The sequence below is a fragment of the Neofelis nebulosa genome, chromosome 2 (genome assembly GCF_028018385.1).
Source record: "Neofelis nebulosa isolate mNeoNeb1 chromosome 2, mNeoNeb1.pri, whole genome shotgun sequence".
NCBI lineage: Eukaryota > Metazoa > Chordata > Mammalia > Carnivora > Felidae > Neofelis > Neofelis nebulosa.
In genome coordinates, this window is record NC_080783.1 from 158,322,154 (window position 1) to 158,341,452 (window position 19,299).

General features: G+C 36.6%; 1 protein-coding gene and 1 long non-coding RNA gene across 6 annotated transcripts in view; one reads left to right on the forward strand and one right to left on the reverse strand.

The window, feature by feature from the left end:
• Positions 1-19,299, reverse strand: part of ST6GALNAC3 (ST6 N-acetylgalactosaminide alpha-2,6-sialyltransferase 3) — a 535,826-nt gene that overhangs the window by 203,573 nt on the left and 312,954 nt on the right. The window lies entirely within an intron of this gene.
• LOC131504535 (uncharacterized) lies at positions 1,637-7,702 on the forward strand. The gene is made up of 2 exons (XR_009258042.1): positions 1,637-2,197; positions 7,459-7,702. It is a non-coding gene; the product is annotated as an uncharacterized LOC131504535 (long non-coding RNA).

The following is a 19,299-nucleotide window of genomic DNA, read 5'->3' on the forward strand; positions in this document are numbered from 1 at the left end:
CCAAAGGCTTGGGGCGCCTGGGTGGCTCAGTCGGTTAAGCGTCTGACTTCGGCTCAGGTCACGATCTCGCGGTCCGTGAGTTCGAGCCCCGCGTAGCCCAGAGCCTGGAGCCTGCTTCCGATTCTGTGTCTCCCTCTCTCTCTCCCCCCTCCCCCATTCATGCTCTGTCTCTCTCTGTCTCAAAAATAAACAAACGTTAAAAAAAAAAAAAAAAAGAAGGCAAAGGCTTGAGGAAAAGCACAGGATCAGAGGAGGAAAATGAGCACATTTCCAGCTCTGTTAGATTTGAGATGCCTTGAACACAGACTCCCACAGCTAATGTTGTAACAGAACTACTCAAACTCCTTTAAACACTTATTTTTTCCTGATTATTGAAATAATATGGGCTCATCGTAGAAAACTTGAAATAAATAGATAAAATAAAAAACTCTCCATATTTCTGCCACTTGACAATTGCTACAATATTTTGTGGTATTTTCTTCCTTCTAGATATTTTAGACAGATTGAGAAATATCATTTATAAAATTTGGCAACCTTTGTTTTTCATTTAATTTCACATCATTAAACTCTCCCATGCCAGTAAACAATCTTAGAGATATTTTTAATGTCAACACAATATTCCATTTTGTGGGCATACCATAATGTACCTGTTTGCCCACCACTGGGTATTTAGCTATTATCTGATTTTTTTTTCCTGTTATAAAACTGCTTTGATGACCATCCTTGTGTTTTGGATGCTAGCATTTATTAAGTTAACTGTACTTCTTTTAGTTTTTATTGTGCACCTGTGAATCATGCTAGGTGGACAAAATTATTTAATATCAAAATTAAGGGTTTTGAAAACAAACTTGACTTGTTGAATCCACAAAGGTCCATTTATGAAATGTCTCCTTTTTCCCATATAAAAAGAGATTTCTTGAGCTGTTAGAATCACATAGGGATTGGACAGGGCTGGACATTAAATACCACAGCTCAGGTGTGGACTGGATGTTCTGCTGAGGTCTCACCAATTATGAAGGGTCTTAAAACTCTGCTATCAGAGGGACTGTCCCTCACCCCTGCTGCAATAAGATTTCTGAAAAGTAGGTTAGAATAGGTCTGCTCAAGGTGAGTGAGTGTATTAGTGCACTTAGAAATGGGTCTTGTAGATTGGTGCCACAGTGAAAACTTCACCGACGATCAGATGGTGGCATAAGTGGATACCTCTTGGGACCAGACATTGATCGAAGACCTTCATGCATCTAGGAGCCTACAGTTTTTCAGGGCAAGAAGGAAAACACGATATTCTTTCTGCCAGACGATTTGCAGCAGGGCCTCACATACACTACACTTAGCTAAGTCCTCCAAACCCACTTAGAGTCATGCAAATCAATGCCTGATTTAAACTGTGTGTGTCATATGGCACACTCCAACTTATCACCAAGATGCATATGGTGCAGGGAGGTTACTTTCCATTTTCTGTTCCAAGAAGTTGCTTCACTGTATAATAAAAGCAGTTTTTGGGGTATGGCCTCTACAAATTAAAAAAAAAAATCAAAAAGAAAAGAGAGAGAGAGAGCCTTGGATGTGTTCTGTTCTACAAATTTGCATCGGATTTCCTAGTCGTTAGAGTGAATTAGCTGGTTGTGCTGTAACAAGACTTAATTTAACTAATAAGAATCAGCACACTGGCTTCCCTTGACAATTGTAACCTCTGAAAGTGATCAATTAAGACATCACAATCTGTTTCATGACAACATATCGGGATGCCGCAGCTGTGCAGATTATGAGGTCAGCAGCTAACAACTTGAGGGCAAACATTGGCAACAAGAGCCTCTTGTTTATGTAACAAATATGTAATTGGGCAGAATGCTAGGAATGTAATGGCTTGGGGGGATAGATGGTGATCTTTAAACTGTCCCTTCTTTTATATATTGTCACCATAGCCAGAGTCGTAAAAGCCTTCCACATACGTATCCTGCTTGGCCACTGTCCTGCCTAGCTGCCTGACCTCCTAAATGAGGTAGCAGGAGATGTGGCTGCACATGGTGACCACTGTATTTGCCACTTGGCTGCAGGGACCATTTTACAGTATGCTGGCAGAGCAGGGCTGGATGAATGAAACATTCCTAATCATAATCAGAAGCTGCAGGTAACACCAAGAGCTTGCTAAGGCCCAAGGGACTCATTTATACCTTTGAAGACACTTCAAACTACGGTAAGCCATGATAAAAAAGAAATACCTAGCAATGAACGGACGGTTTGACCCAAGAGCTGCTCTTATCTGGTTATCTCCGTTCCTTTTATTAGCTTTATCGCTGCATCTTGTGATCTCAACTTTCTTTGTTAAAATGTACTGCTATTTCTCGAACTCGTTTATATTATTTGACTTGGGGCCCTTGCTCGAAAATGTATTCCATATGTTCGGTTCTGCCTCAGTAAGCAGTTTCTTCCCAGATTGAGGCCCTGAATTTTCTGAGACCATTGGAAAGATTTAGCCAGCTCCACTTTATCAAGCCTTATCTTAATTTTGAATTCTCCTTTTTAGTCGCCTTGTCCTTATTTTTTGTTTCTTTTCATTTAAAACAAACTTAACCTCTTCATCTTTTTTTATTGCACACTCAAAACATCATCAAGGCAAATGCTTCGGTTGGGCTCGCACTGTGTCTATAAACCGAGATTGCTGCAATATTCAGCTGACTGGGCAATTGTGTCCCTGTGAAAAGAAAGCCCACAAACATCAAACATTTCCTTTTATTTAAAATCTAACACATTGAGGGACGCCTGGGTGGCTCATTCAGTTAAGTGTCCTACTTCGGCTCAGGTCATGATCTCGCGGTCTGTGAGTTCGAGCCACGCATCAGGCTCTGTGCTGACAGCTCAGAATCTGGAGCCTGCTTTGGATTCTGTGTCTCTTTCTCTCAAAAATAAAATTAAAAAAACATTTTTGAAAAAAATAAAAATCTAACATGTTGAGAGGCACCTGGCTGGCTTACTCAGAGTGAGTCGATGGCTCACTCTTGATTTCAGCTCAGGTGATGGTCTCAGGGTGGTGGGATTGAGCCCCATGTTAAGATTCTTTCTCTCTCTCTCCAAAAAACCAAACAAAAAAAATTCTCTCTTTCTCTCTCTAATATATATATATTTAAATTATATGTATGTATATTATATGTATATGTGTGTGTGTGTGTGTGTGTGTGTATATATATATATATATATATATATATATATATATGTTGATTTTTTTTTAATGCTAAGATCACTACATTTGATTTCGGTATTTCTCCCTTGCAAAAGTATACAAACTCTGTACCTGCACATCTGGTTATGAACACTCAGCTTGTGGAAAGTTAAGAATTTGCTGACATCTATTAAGCAACCAAGTAATTTTTACTTAGTACTTATTCTGTGAAAGGCAGCATGAAGGATAAAATAATTTTAGAATTCTAATCAGTGTGAGCTTTTAATCTTAGTACACAGCTCTGAGGCATAGTGGAGTTCGATGATTAACTAGGGTCCATTCATGCACTATTTTAAAGGCCTGAGGGATTGCCTTGAAAAACAAGTCCTTTCTCTGCTAAAATGAATCATGACATTTGCCTCCTTACAAGAAAAAAGGACTCGGTTCCTGTCTTGGGCACGGGAAAGGATGCGAGAGGGAGGAAAGGAAGAAACAGTGAGAAAGATAAATAAGCTTTGTGTATTATATTTATTGATAGAAACATAATTGAACACCTATTATGGGCCAGTCACCCTACTCAGCACTTTATTACATTATTCCATTCATTCTCATAATAAATTCTGTATAAGTTACATTTTTATTTCCCATTATAGAGTTGGGAAAATTGAGATGAACATGATATCCAGTGGGTACCAGATATTTTTTCAGGTTAAAAAGAGGAGTATATGTTACCTTATATAAAATGTACTCATAGCTAAGAAGGAAATATTTATTATTAATCTGCATTATTCCTAATATACATATGGGCAAACACCTCAAGTCTCACCCAGTATTGTATTAAAATTATTTATATTAAATTATAAATTAATGCTTTTAAACAACTTGGTGAACAAGAATTTCACCAAAAGAGGACAATGTTTCCCAACTGATGAAAGGCTCCTTAGGAATAATAGGGTTTTCATATGAACAGAATTAACCTCTTTTCTCTGGCAATGGTATTAGCATGGCATATGGAACTATGTGGAAAATTTTTTATTATTTTCAATTTGAAATATGGCTGTAACTTCAGTCTAAGATAAACTAATCACAACCAATTTTATTAGCCTCAGATGGTTCTCTACATCTTTTTGTTTTTAATCTGTTTATTTTGAGAAGGAGAGCATGAGTGGGGGAGGGGTAGAGAGAGGGAGAGAGAATTCCAAGCAGGCTCTGCACTGTTGCACAGAGCCCGACTGGGGGCTCGATCTCAGGAACCGTGAGATCATGACCTGAGCTGAAACCAAGAGTCTGATGCTCAACCAACTGAGCAACCCAGGCAACCCATACCTTTATTTAATTTCTTTTTCAAAACTTTTTCATAACAGCAGTGAATTGTATTTCTTTCTGAAACATTAAGTGGTTATAGTTCACGTCTGAGGTAAAAAAGGCCATGACAGATGATGTTTTTAGAAACTGTTCTCTGTGTAGATATTTGCAAATGACATATCGGACAAAGGGCTAGTATCCAAAATCTATAAAGAGCTCACCAAACTCCACACCCGAAAAACAAATAACCCAGTGAAGAAATGGGCAGAAAACATGAATAGACACTTCTCTAAAGAAGACATCCGGATGGCCAACAGGCGCATGAAAAGATGTTCAACGTCGCTCCTTATCAGGGAAATACAAATCAAAACCACACTCAGATATCACCTCACGCCAGTCAGAGTGGCCAAAATGAACAAATCAGGAGACTATAGATGCTGGAGAGGATGTGGAGAAACGGGAACCCTCTTGCAGTGCTGGTGGGAATGCAAATTGGTGCAGCCGCTCTGGAAAGCAGTGTGGAGGTTCCTCAGAAAATTAAAAATAGACCTACCCTATGACCCAGCAATAGCACTGCTAGGAATTTACCCAAGGGATACAGGAGTACTGATGCATAGGGGCACTTGTACCCCAATGTTTATAGCAGCACTCTCAACAATAGCCAAATTATGGAAAGAGCCTAAATGTCCATCAACTGATGAATGGATAAAGAAATTGTGGTTTATATACACAATGGAATACTACGTGGCAATGAGAAAGAATGAAATATGGCCTTTTGTAGCAACGTGGATGGAACTGGAGAGTGTGATGCTAAGTGAAATAAGCCATACAGAGAAAGACAGATACCATATGGTTTCACTCTTATGTGGATCCTGAGAAACTTAACAGAAACCCATGGGGGAGGGGAAGGAAAAAAAAAAAAAAAGAGGTTAGAGTGGGAGAGAGCCAAAGCATAAGAGACTGTTAAAAACTGAGAACAAATTGAGGGTTGATGGGGGGTGAGAGGGATGAGGGTGGGAGGGAGGGAGGGTGGGGGATGGGTATTGAGGAGGGCACCTTTTGGGATGAGCACTGGGTGTTGTATGGAAACCAATTTGACAATAAATTTCATATATTGGAAGAAAAAAAAGAAACTGTTCTCTGTGGCCAAAGGGAGTATCTCCCCCCATATGAAAACCTCCTTGAGGTAAATACACTTTAGGAGCCCACAATGCCTGCTTTCAAGTCCTTGGGAATCCAAGGTAGCTCAAGACTGCCAAGCCATTCTCTAACTCAGGAGTCATTCTCTCTTCTGTACTCATAAAGATTCCAGAACACTTGCTGATTGGGATCCTGTGTCCCTAATGTCTTTTTTTAATTTTTACTTTATTAGAAGCATTAGTGTTTGGCACAAAATGAATTCTGTTTGCAAACCCAAGGAAACCAAGAAGGTCCTATATTCTCTGATCCTATGGGGAAGGGTAGGAGGAAGGTTGGCTACTCTTTCCTTCTTTTTAAGAATCTGTGCATTTTTATAATTAGTCAGCTTTATTTTTCTGTGTTTAAATATTATTTAAATAGGCTCGAGAAACCAATTTACCATGACATGCCCTATTGATCCTTACCTGGTTAAAAAAAAAAAAAAAGGAAAAATTACCCAAACTAACAGGCCATTCTCTCTGATTGGCAAGTTTATCCTTTTTTTACTTTTCAGTCACTTTTATCTTGAAATTAATACACATATAGCTAAAGAACTCTCCTGTTTCTCTCTCTCTCTCTCTCTCTCTCTCTCTCACACACACACACACACACACACACACACACACACACACTCATACACACACAGTTACCATCATCCAGCTAATGAGATCACTCACTCTACTGGCCACTGTTTCCATCTTGCTCCTTACCAACTGCTCTGGAAAATTCCCCTTCTCTCTTCTCTGGGTAAGAACCTGACAAATTGTCCTGTCTTTTTTGAATGATATATTGGGACAACTTCCAAGCACTTTACATTTTAATCAGCAAGAAGAATGAAATATTTAACCTTTCTTTTTTTTCTCTGTGAATAAGCATATAGACAAGATAATTAGAGCTTATAGAATAGATAATTAAAATCTGTGAATTAGAACTTGCAAAAAACAGTGTGGTTTCTCCAGCAAAGAGAAATGGCCATGTACGAAAGGTCACCTGTCAACCAGTTCTAGTTATTAAATCTCTGTATTTATCACTAAGGTGGCTCTATGGAAAACGAAGGTCAAGACATTAAATTATGAAACAGTCAGGATTAGAAAAGGTCACCAAAAACTCAAGTAAAATTTAACCAAACCTGCTAATTCTGCACCCTAGAAGCAGGCAGACACAGCCAGGGATGAAACGTAACACTAGAGAGTGCAAATCTATCTCCCCATTTTAGCCCCTAAAAACGAATTTCTACCTGATGCCTTGAAGTCTAAATGAAACTCGCTCATCGCAAATAAAAACAGGAGCTTCAATAAATATTTCAGAATGAAAATCATGTTTGAATCGAACTAGCCTAAATTATTAAAAACATTTTTTTACATTAGTCTAACGGTTGCTTTCATTTCAACCATAAGAATGCAATTTAAAATATTGGCCACAGGGCACTCCTGGCACCCTAAATGCTTTACAGGACAATTAGCAACTCACCACTCACTAATTTACTACTTTAATATTGAAACAAATGAGATCTTTGCTTTTCATCATCCAATTTGAATGAATTTGAACAAAGCAAGTTGAACAAAGCTCCAGAGATACACTCTCCAGTTTGCTGTCGTTTATTTCTCCACTCTTCATGAATGTTTTTAGAGTTTTAGTTTTAGAGGCTTCAACATGTATAATGATGCCATTGGGGAATAGATTTTGCCTTTATTCTCCTTGATGTTCTTTTGAGGTCTTTCAAGTAAAAGGTACAAAAGAGGCATTAACAATCTGGCATTGTTTTTATTGTTTGACAAAGAAAAAAATGTATTTTAATTTTTCCCGTGTTTCAGGAATGATTAAGCAAGCTGTTTTCATCTACATCAAGTCACTTTCAGCAGACCTCTAACTGTGAGCAAAGAATTGTGAAGACTGTTCTAGAGAGAAATCAACACAGTTCAACCAAGCCAGCTTGTAAATGCACTTCTTTGCCCCTCTATGAACCAGCATCTTTCAGTTAATGCAGCTTTCAAAAGTAGTGTATATAAATCACATATTATGAGTAACAGCACATAAAAAGACAGATTTGATAACCCACAGTTTGGCTCTGATTCTCTGTGGATTTGGGATATGGCATCTACCTTGATTCCTACCTGGTGGCATTACATCTAAACATAAAACTTAATATGGGGGTACATAAAAATGTTAATGTCAAGAAATAATTCTAAAACAGGTAACATAAAGCTATGTTTCTCAGTTGCCATAGATGATGTGTTCTTTTTATTTGGAAGTTCCTTGAGGGGAATGGATCTGTATAATCATGTAGGCATGCCAAAGAAAACAGCTTGCACTCTCTGGACTGGAAAGCAAAAAACAAGTCTTCTCAAACCAAGAGTTTTCTCCTACTGGCTGGAATAATGAAATAATTCACACTTCACTATCACTATTAGGTCATAAAATCTGACTAATTTTGTGACCAACTTACCTCTGGATTCTTTTCTCTTAGGAAGATGAGTTCAGGATACTTTGCTAACATTCTACCCTCTATGTCATACAAAGAAAGTAAAAAAGAACACTGATTCATGCTACAGTATTAGTATCTTTTTTCCCCCAATTAGTTTCTTTATTTTTTTATTTTCTTTAATATAATTTATTGTCAGATTGGCTAACATGCAGTGTGTAAAGTGTGCTCTTGGTTTTTGGGGTACACTCCCGTGGTTCATTGCTTACATACAACACCCAGTACTTATCCCAACAAGTGCCCTCCTCAATGCCCATCCACTATTTTCCCCTCTCCCCCCACCTATCCCTGCATCCACCCTCAGTTTGTTCTCTGTATTTAAGAGTCTCTTGTGGTTTGCCTCCCTCCCTCTCTGTTTGTAACTATTTTTTCTCCTTCCCTTCCCCCAAGGTCTTCTGTTAAGTTTCTTGAGATCCACATATGAATGAAAACATATGGTAACTGTCCTTCTCTGATTGACTTATTTCACTCAGCAAAATACCTTCCAGTTCCATTCACGCTGCTGCAAATGGCATGATTTCATTCTTTGTCATTGCCAAGTAGTATTCCATTATATATATAAACCACATCTTTATCCATTCATCAGTTGATGGACATTTAGGCTCTTTCCATAATTTGGCTATATTTACAGTATTAGAATCTTAACATGTCACTCAGTTAGGGACATGGTTCTCAACTGAACTCAACAATAACCAGGAGAGCTTTTAAAAAATTATGATGGATATACTCCACTTCTGACCAATGGAATCAGACAACTCTTGAGGATGGCACCTATAAGTAAGCGTTTTTTTCAAGTTCCACAGATGATTCCAGTGGGTATCTAGGTTTGAGAAACACTTTCCTAGAGGGATCAGCAATGATAAATGAGGAGACCATAATGCCAGATTAAAGAGATGAAAAACAAAATGGTAAAGTTGGATCCCTGGGGTACTGTGTGGAGAAGATCCTAGGGTAGTAAATCTTTCCAATTACAACCTCGACTACTACCAGCTAGATTGGTAAGCAGCACTTACCACTGAAATCAGGCCAAGAAGTCAGATGTCATGAAGAGCATATGGAGAGGATATTGCAAGTATGCATGTAGTACCAAGCATGAGAACTTTTATTTCCCACAGAGTTATGTTTATTATAGAGCCTTAGAGGTCTTCCATATGTTCTGGCTAAAATTTGCTTTGGAAGAAAGGAAGAAAATTGTGTTGCCTAATCAATTTTCTTAATTGTCATGTGGAATTTTGGCGAGCATTTAAGGCTAGTGACAAATTGAACATTAACTAAATACAATCTTTCCCATCTTGTTTCATTTTCTAGGCTGAAGGATGCTTTGAGAAGAAGGGGTTGGTGGAGATGGAGCAATGGCAAATATCAGAGAAGGGCCCATGAATGGAGTGAGAACCCAGGGAACATAGGAGTCAATAATTTAAGAATATAGTTTAATGGCTATCCTTTGAAAAGATAGGGACACCTTTTCCTCTGAGACAGGAAAAAAGAATTAAGAATGAGAGGAGAAAAGACAACCTTACAAGACATGACTGCAATTAGAGTTCACTCAGGATTCCCTTGCATTTCTAAAAAGCAAGTAAGGGTTAATTATGGAAAGATGGGATACTTAGAGGTAAGGTTAACAGACTTTAGGAGAGGGATGAACTTTTGAGAAAGAGAGTATTTTGAGCAAGAAAAAGAAAGATTGCAGTAGTGCCACAGCTGGAATTTAGAAATTACAGATTTTTGATGAATGTATTGAAAGGTTATACATTCTTTCTAGTGCTGTTCAGGAGCACAGAGACAGGAATGAAGAAACTAGCCAGCTTGATCTAGAGCTGGAGATTGTGGTAAGTGATAGACTGAAAGTTCACAGTTGAGAAATAATTATGAGCACTAGTAACATGGATTCCAAGCTGAAAGTGGAAGGAAATGGTGGCAAAATGAGCAAGTGGAAAAGATAAGGCAACATGAATGTCTTAGTGGGGTTATGTTCATTCACTGGAGACAGGGAGAGCATGCATGTACTGTATGTCCTAAGACTATGCTTATTTAGGAATAAGAAAAAAATGTGGCTTATATAGGCTTTCAACTGGCTCAGGCTTCAGGAAATAAACTATAGTATAAGTCATTCCTTCTAGTTTGGAAATGCAAAACCAAAGTACAAGGGATATTCAAATTCATTACTGTTAACAAGTACCAGCATGAGAATATCTGCTTCAATAAATTAACATAAAATTCAGACAAACTTTTCATGGCAGATAAAAGAGCTGGAAAAAATGTAAAAACAATCTATTTAAGATCATCCAAGACTTAACATGGCGAGAAATTGCCAGCCTACAGAAATCTGGAACTCAGGGGGTAGACCAACACTAAAGGCTGCTTTAGCCCTAGAGGCATTTGTGGCTCTGGAATAAATGGTTGAGTTCTGCTTCTGGCAGAAATCAGAATGCAAATTCCCAAAGGGTAAATCAACATCTACTTTGTTCTAGGACTCCTAAGATGTGTGCTAAAAATTAGTTTGAAATAAACCAGTCTAGCAAAATTTGTCATCTTTTTTCATGCTGGTTGGTTGGCTCTGAAAACTTCAATTTTGGAAATTGCATTATGTAGTCCTGGACTTCTCATAGCTTTAGACACCAGGAAAAAGCAAAGAAAAATATCTTCTCAGGAGGAAGATAATAGCATACTAGGCCTCAAATTATTGCTACAAATAAAACTGTAAATACAATGCCCAACAGACAATCTAAAAATCCAGACACATGAAAAGACAAGGCACCAATAGAGAAAACCAAAAGCAAGAGTCCCATGGGAGCTCCACAAATGGAATTACAGGGCATAGACAGAAACAATCTATGTTCACTACATTCAAGGAGATAAAAGCCACGTGAAATACTGGCAGGGAAATGAAAACTATAAAAAGTGATGGAGTGTACATAAAAAAAGAACCACTTAGAAGTTCTAGAACTGATAAACACAATACAAGAAATGAAGAACTCAATGACTGAACATATATTTATCTGAAATACCAGAGGAGAGGAGAAATGGAACAGAGGACAATGGCTGAGAATTTTCTACAATTTAAAAGAATCCACACATTCAAAAGGCTGATGACTCATAGGCAAAATAAATAAAAAATAAATCTATATCTAAACATAGTATAGTGAAGCTTCAGAAACACAAAAACAAAGAGGAGATTCTAGAATTAAATTTACCATAAAATAGCATATAATTTGGGAGGCTGTAAGTGGACTTAAAATACTTTCAGTTTCTTCCATAGTCATGGGAAGAGGGTAAATGTACCAAATAACATTATACTTTCATAAGCTTAGATGCTGTTCTCAGGGCAGTAGTTCTCAAATGTTTTGGTCTCAGGTGCCATTTATATTCTCAAAATTATTGAGGATTCCAAGGATAGTTTGTTTACATAAGTTGAACATATAGTGATATTCACCATGTTCAAAATTGAAAATGAGAAAAATTAAAAATATGAATTCATTTAAAAATAACAAAAATATTACCATATCATATTAACATATCACATTTTTAATGAAAAGTACTATATATTTTACAAAACCATAAAAAGAGTTAATTTATATTACATTTTTGCAACTTTCTTTAGCATCTTGCTTAATTGAAGATAGCTGGATTCTCATATTTGTTTCAGCTTTCAATCCATTACAAATGTGTGTTTTGGGTTGAAACAGAAGAGAAAAAAAATCCAGCTTCATACAGATATGTAGTAGGAAAGGGGAGATAATTGTAGATATTGTTCCTTGAATCTATACCAAAATTGGCAATTTCTTAAATTTTATTCACAATATGGAACCTGAAAACATATGAATAAAATTTTCTACCATTACATTAGAATTCATCGGTCTATCTTACACTTCTCATGCATCTTTAACACTGTGCATGCATGATTTTGTAACATCACACACTGGTTTTGAAAAACATTAGTGCAATGAGTAATGAAGATATTTGAAGTGTTGAAGTTTTCCAATATATATTATAAAAACATTCATTGATATTACCACTGATCTCATCATAAAAGTCTTTAAGTTTTCAGAAACCAGAAAGCTGATGGTAACAAATACAAATTTTCCAAAATGCTAATTTTGACTTGAAGGCTCAATTTTTGTCATTAGTAAAATATGCTGCCTGTTATTTTCTTGAAATGACAGGTTCACGTCATTCATTTTCAAGAAAATGTCTGCCAAATACCTAAATCCGAATATTCATAATTTTTCTGTTGGCTGTTATTTCAAGTAAAAATGGTATTCAATGAAACTTGCAACACATATAACATTTTTCAGAATAAAAAGTGTTGGGGAGAAAACTATATCAATGCAATTTGTAACATTAACACTCAAATCATATAATCATCTCAAAAGTAAATGCATACAAGAAATATCATCTCAGTAAACACAGAAAAAGAATTTGATAAAATTCAACACCAACTAATGATTAAAAACTTTAATTTAAAGGGGAAGTAACAGGGAGCTTCCTTAGTCTAATGAAATATTTTCTACAAAACAAAAATTCTAGAGTCAACATTGTACTTTCACATTTATTTTTTTTAAGTTTATTTCTTCTTGATAGATAAAGAGAGACAGAGCATGAGCAGGGGAGAGGGAGTGGCAGGGGGAGACACAGAATTTGAAACAGGCTCCAGGCTCTGAGCTGTTAGCACAGAGCTCAATGTGGGGCTCGAACCCATGAACCGTGAGATCATGACCTGAGCCAAAGCTGGATGCTTAACTGACTGAGCCACCCAAGCACCCCAATGTACTTTCACATTTAATGGTAAAATGTTGGAAGCTGTCTTTCTGAAATTGGGAATAAAACATTTATTTCCACTATCACCACTGTTATGTAGTATTACACTGAGGCCCTAGCCAATGCAGCAAGGCAAGAAAAAAAAATGAAAGGTATAAGGATTGGAAAAGAAGAAACAAAATATAATTAGTCACAGATGATATAATATTAAATAATGCACATGTAATTTGTTATAATTTTTGTTGGAGTTAGTAGTATTGCTAGATACAAATCACTTATATTTCAATGATCTCAGCAACAGTGGAAACTGAAGAAAGTGTATCATTTATAACTGTCTCACAATATAAAATACCTAGGAATAAATTTAGTAAAAGATGTGCAAGACTTCTGTTGAGAAAATACAAATTTTATTAATAAACATTATCAAAAACTCATATAAATAGAGAGATATAACATGTACATAGACTAGAAAACTTAATGATGTAAAGATGTAAATTGTCCTCAAATTGATCTATAGATTCAAAGAAATCTCAATCAAAATCCCCAAATACCACAGAATTCTAACATGCATATGAAATGCAAAGGGCTAGAAAAGCTAGGACACCCTTGATGAAGAACAAGATGGTACTGGCACAGGATGGACAAGAGACCCAGATAACACAATAAAGGCTCTAAATAATTTGGAATCAAAGTGCCAAGCTGAGTAGTGGAGAGAGGGAAAAAATCAGGCTTTTAAAAAAGTGGAGTTGGGGTGCTGACAGCTCAGAGCCTTCAGATTCTGTGTCTCCCTCTCTCTGCTCCTCCCTGCTCGCGCTCTGTCTCTCTCTCTCAAAAATAAATAAACATTTTTTTAAAAAGTGGACTTGGAATAACTGAATTTTAAAAAGTAAATATAGACCTTTCTTTATATAATGCAGGTGAATTGGAAACTTGTATCTGAAAGACAGTAAAGCTCTATTGAAAAAAAGTAGGAGAGAACTTTTATACCTTCAGAGTAAGAATATTTTTTTCTTAAAAAAGATATGAAAGCACTAATAATAAAGGAAAAGATTGAGAAAATAAACTATATTAATTTTAAGAATGGCTGTCTTTCAAACGACAACATTAAGAGAGTAAACAGGCAGGCCACAGATGTGTGTGTGTGTGTGTGTGTGTGTGTGTGTGTGTGTGTGTGTGTGTGTATCTTCTCTCTCTGTGAGGTATGTGTGTGTGTATGTATATGTATATATATATATATATATATATATGTATATATACATACACACACACACATATATACATATGTATGTATATATATACATATATATATCCTAAAAAGAGTCAATATACAGATATATAACAAATCCTTATAAGTCAATAATAAAAGATAGACAAAGCAACAGAATGATGGGCAAAAGATTCAGTCATTACATAAAAGAGGAAGTTCAAATGGCAAATAAGCATCAGAAAAGGTGATCATCAGGGCACCTGGGGGGCTCAGTTGGTTAAGTGTCTGACTTCAGCTCAGTTTATGATCTCATGGTTTGTGAGTTCAAGCCCCGCATCAGGCTCTGTGCTGACAGTCCAGAGCCTGGAGCCTGCTTCAGATTCTGTCTCCCTCTCTCTCTGCCCATCCCCACTTGTGCTCTGTTTCTGTGTCTCTCAAAAATAAATAAATGTTAATTTTTTTTAAAAAAGGTGCTTATCATTAGTAATCAAAAAATTCAAATTAAAACCATGAGATGTTATTGCACCTCTGTCAGTTTGCTTGAAATTAAAATATCCGACAGTGCTTTCAACAATAGCCAAAGTATGAAGAGAGCCTAAATACCTATCAACTGATGAATGGATAAAGAAGATGTAGTTTTATACATACAATGGAATATTACTTGACAATGAGAAAGAATGAAATCCTGCCATGTGCAGCAATGTGGATGGAAATGGAGGGTATTATGTTAAGTGAAATAAGTTAGTCAGAGAAAGGCAGATATCACATGTTTTCACTCATATGTGGAACTTAAGAAAGTTAACAGAAGACCATGGGGAAGGGGTAAAAAAATAGTTACAAACAGAGAGGGAGGGAAGCAAACCACAAGAGACTCTTAAATACAGAAAACAAACTGAGGGTTGATGGGGGGGGATGGGTGATGGGCACTGAGGAGGGCACTTGTTGGGATGAGCACTGGGTGTTGTATATAAGCAATGAATCATAGGAATCTACCCCCAAAACTAAGAGCACACTGTATACACTGTATTTTAGCCAATTTGACAATAAATTACATTAAAAAATAAATTGAAAAAAAATAACATAAAATAAAATAAAATAAAATAAAATATCTGACGATATCAAGTATTAAAAAGAATGTATAGTAACTGGAAGTCTCAAACAATAACTGGCAGCCATGTGAAATCTGCATTAACACTTTGAAAAAGTATAGCATTCTCCTATAAACTTGAATATACATACACACCCTAAGACTCAGGAATTTACTGCCTGCCATATCACTTACAAAAATGCATTCTTTTGTAATCCAGGATTCATATACAGGAATATTCAGAGCAGCATGGTTTATAACACCCTCAAATTCTTGTGCAAAGGAATTCTGTCCATCACTGAAAACAAATGAACAACATACATGTATCTCAAAAACATGTCAAGCGAAAACCAGACACAAAGGAACATAGAGTAGAAGATCCTATTTATACAACACTCTGAATAAGCTAAGCCGGGGAGATTTTCTTAACATCACTTTGAAACCATAATGAACATCACAGTTAACAACGCCCTGCCAGAATAGCACTGGTGTGTTATAAGATGGTGGTTAAGTGTTCTTCAAAAATGGTGTTCCGAGGACAAATATGTTGGCAAATGTCACATATATTCTCCACCTCTCAGAGACTGCCAATGCATATTAAATACCTAAGGCTATGAAAAGTCATTCACTGAAAAAATTTGTTTCATTTTGTTTAATTCGGAGTTCCAGAAAATTATTTGGAAACATTACCCTCCTTTTTTTTGTTGCTTTTTATTTTTCTGGTAGCAGACTGATTAATGTCTTATGAAATAATGGTTTGGAACATAGTTTGGAAACTCCATGATAGATATGGTCTTATTAGGTCTGAGAACAAGACATGAATGCCCAATGATTTCACAATTATTTTACATTGTTCTGGAAGTTCTACTCAATATAATAACTGAATCCCGGAGACCAGGTTGGAGGAAGTATTAATACTGGAACAGAGGGTGAAAATCATCATTGTTTGTAGATGATATGCTAGTCTTCCTTGCAAACACAACAGACCAGAGAAAACTATTAGAACCAGTAGGAAAAATTTAGAATGGTAGCCGTTACAACATGGATATATAAAATTACAGATATTTATAATTGTTAGCTCTTCCTGATGGATAGACCCTGTAATTATTACAGAATGCCCTCCTTCATCTCTTGTTACAACCTTTAATTTAAAGTCTGATATAAGTATGGCCACTCCAGCTTTCTTTTGACTTCCAGTAGCATGACAGATAGTTCTCCATCCCCTCATTGTCAATCTGACGGTGTCCTCAGGTCTAAAATGAGTCTCTTGTAGACAGCAAATAGATGGGTCTTGGTTTTTTTATCCATTCTGATACCCTATGTCTTTTGGTTGGAGCATTTAGTCCATTAACATTCAGGGTTACTATTGAAAGATATGGGTTTAAAGTCATTGTGATGTCTGTAGGTTTCACACTTGTAGTGGTGTCTCTGGTACTTTGTGGTCCTTGCAACATTTCACTCACAGAGTCCACCTTAGGATCTCTTGTAGGGTTGGTTTAGTGGTAATAAATTCCTTCAGTTTTTGTTTGTTTGGGAAAACCTTTATCTGTCCTTCTATTCTGAATGACAGACTTGCTGGGTAAAAGGATTCTTGGCTGCATATTTTTCTTGTTCATCACATTGAAGATTTCCTGCCATTCCTTTCTGGCCTGCCAAGTTTCTGTAGATAGGTCTGCTACTACCCTTATGTGTCTACCTTTGTATGTTAAGGCCTGTTTATCCCTAGCTGCTTTCAGAATTCTCTCTTTATCCTTGATTTTGCCAGTTTCACTATGATATGTCCTGCAGAAGATCCATTCAAGTTACGGCTGAAGGGAGTTCTCTGTGCTTCTTGGATTTCAATGCCTGTTTCCTTCCCCAGATCCAGGAAGTTCTCAATTATGATTTGTTCAAGCACACCTTCAGCCACTTTCTCTCTCTCTTCTTCTTCTGGAATTCCTATGATAAGGATATTGTTCCATTTGATTGGATCACTTAGTTCTCTAATTCTCCCTTTGTACTTCTGGATTTTTTATATCTCTTTTTCTGAGCTTCCTCTTTCTCCATAATTTTATCTTCTAATTCACCTATTCTCCCCTCTGCCTCTTCAATCTGCACTGTGGCCAACTCCATTTTATTTTGCACCTCATTTATAGCATTTTTTAATTCATCATGACTATGCATCAAATTTGGAAGCACCCAAATACACAAAAACAGTTAATCACAAACATAAGCAACTTATTGATAAGAACGTGGTAATTGCAGGGGACTTTGCTACTCCACTTACAACAATGGATAGATCATCTAGACAGAGAAAAATAAAGAAACAAGGGCCTTGAATGATACATTGGATCAGATGGACTTCACAGATATATTTAGAACCTGCAACCCAAAGCAATGGAATATACTTTCTTCTCGAGTGCACATGGAACATTCTCCAAGATAGATCACATACTGGGTCACAAAACAGCCCTTAATAAGAATAAAAGAGTTGAGATCATACCATGCAGACTTTCAGGTCACAAGCTATGAAACTTGAAATCAACCACAGGAAAAAGTCTGGAAAATGTCCAAAAGCATGTGGGTAAAGAACACCCTACTAAAGAATGAATGGGTCAACCAGGCAATTAGAGAAGAAATTTAAAAAATATATGGAAACAAATTAAAATGAAAGTACAGCAATCCAAACGCTTTGGGATGCAGCGAAGGCAGTCCTCAGAGAAAAGTACATTGCAATCCAAGCCTATCTCAAGAAACAAGAAAAATCCCAAATACAAAATCTAACAGGACACCTAAAGGAAATAGAAGCAGAAGAGCAAAGACACCCCAAACCCAGCAGAAGAAGAGCAGAAATAAACAATATAGAATCTAAAAAAACAGTAGAGCAGATCAATGAAACCAAGAGTTGCTTTTTTTAAAAAATAAACAAAATTGATAAACCTTTAGACAGGCTTCTCAAAAAAGAAAAGGGAGAGGACCCAAATAGATAAAATCATGAATGAAAATGGGATTATTACAACCAATCCCTCAGAAATACAAGCAATTATCAGGGAATACTATGAAAAATTATATGCCAACAAACTGGACAACCTGGAAGAAATGGACAAATTCCTAAGCACCCACACACTTCCAAAACTCAAACAGGAAGAAATAGAAAATTTGAACAGACCCACAACCAGCAAAGAAATTGAATCAGTTATCAAAAATCTCCCAACAAATAAGAGCACAGGACCAGATGGCTTTCCTAGGGAATTCTACCAGACATTTAAAGCAGAGATAATATCTATCCTTCTCAAGCTGTTCCAAAAAAATAGAAAGGCAAGGAAAACTTCCAGACTCATTCTATGAATCCAGCATTACTTTGATTCCCAAACCAGACAGAGACCCAGCAAAAAAAAAAAAAAAAAAAAGAGAGAACTACAGGCCAATATCCCTGATGAATATGGATGCAAAAATTCTCAATAAGATACTAGCAAATCGAATTCAACAGCATATAAAAAGAATTATTCACCATGATCAAGTGGGATTCATTCCTGGGCTGCAGGGCTGGTTCAATATTCACAAATCAATCAACATGATACATCACATTAATAAAAGAAAAGATAAGAAACATATGGTCCTGTCAATCGATGCAGAAAACGCATTTGGCAAAATTCAGCATTCTTTCTTAATAAAAACCCTCGAGAAAGTCGGGATAGAAGGAACATACTTAAACATCATAAAAGCCATTTATGAAAAGCCCACAGCTAATATCATCCTCAATGGGGAAAAACTGAGAGCTTTCCCCCTGAGATCAGGACCACGACAGGGATGTCCACTCTCACTGCTGTTGTTTAAAATAGTGTTGGAAGTTCTAGAATCAGCAATCAGACAACAAAAGGAAATCAAAGGCATCAAAATTGACAAAGATGAAGTCAAGCTTTCACTTTTTGCAGATGACATGATACTATATACATGGAAAACCCAATAGATTCCACCAAAAGTCTGCTAGAACTGATACATGAATTCAGCAAAGTCACAGGATACAAAATTAATGTACAAAATCAGGTGAATTTTTATACACCAATAATGAAGCAACAGAAAGACAAATAAAGAAACTGATCCCATTCACAATTACACCAAGAATCTTAAAATACCTAGGA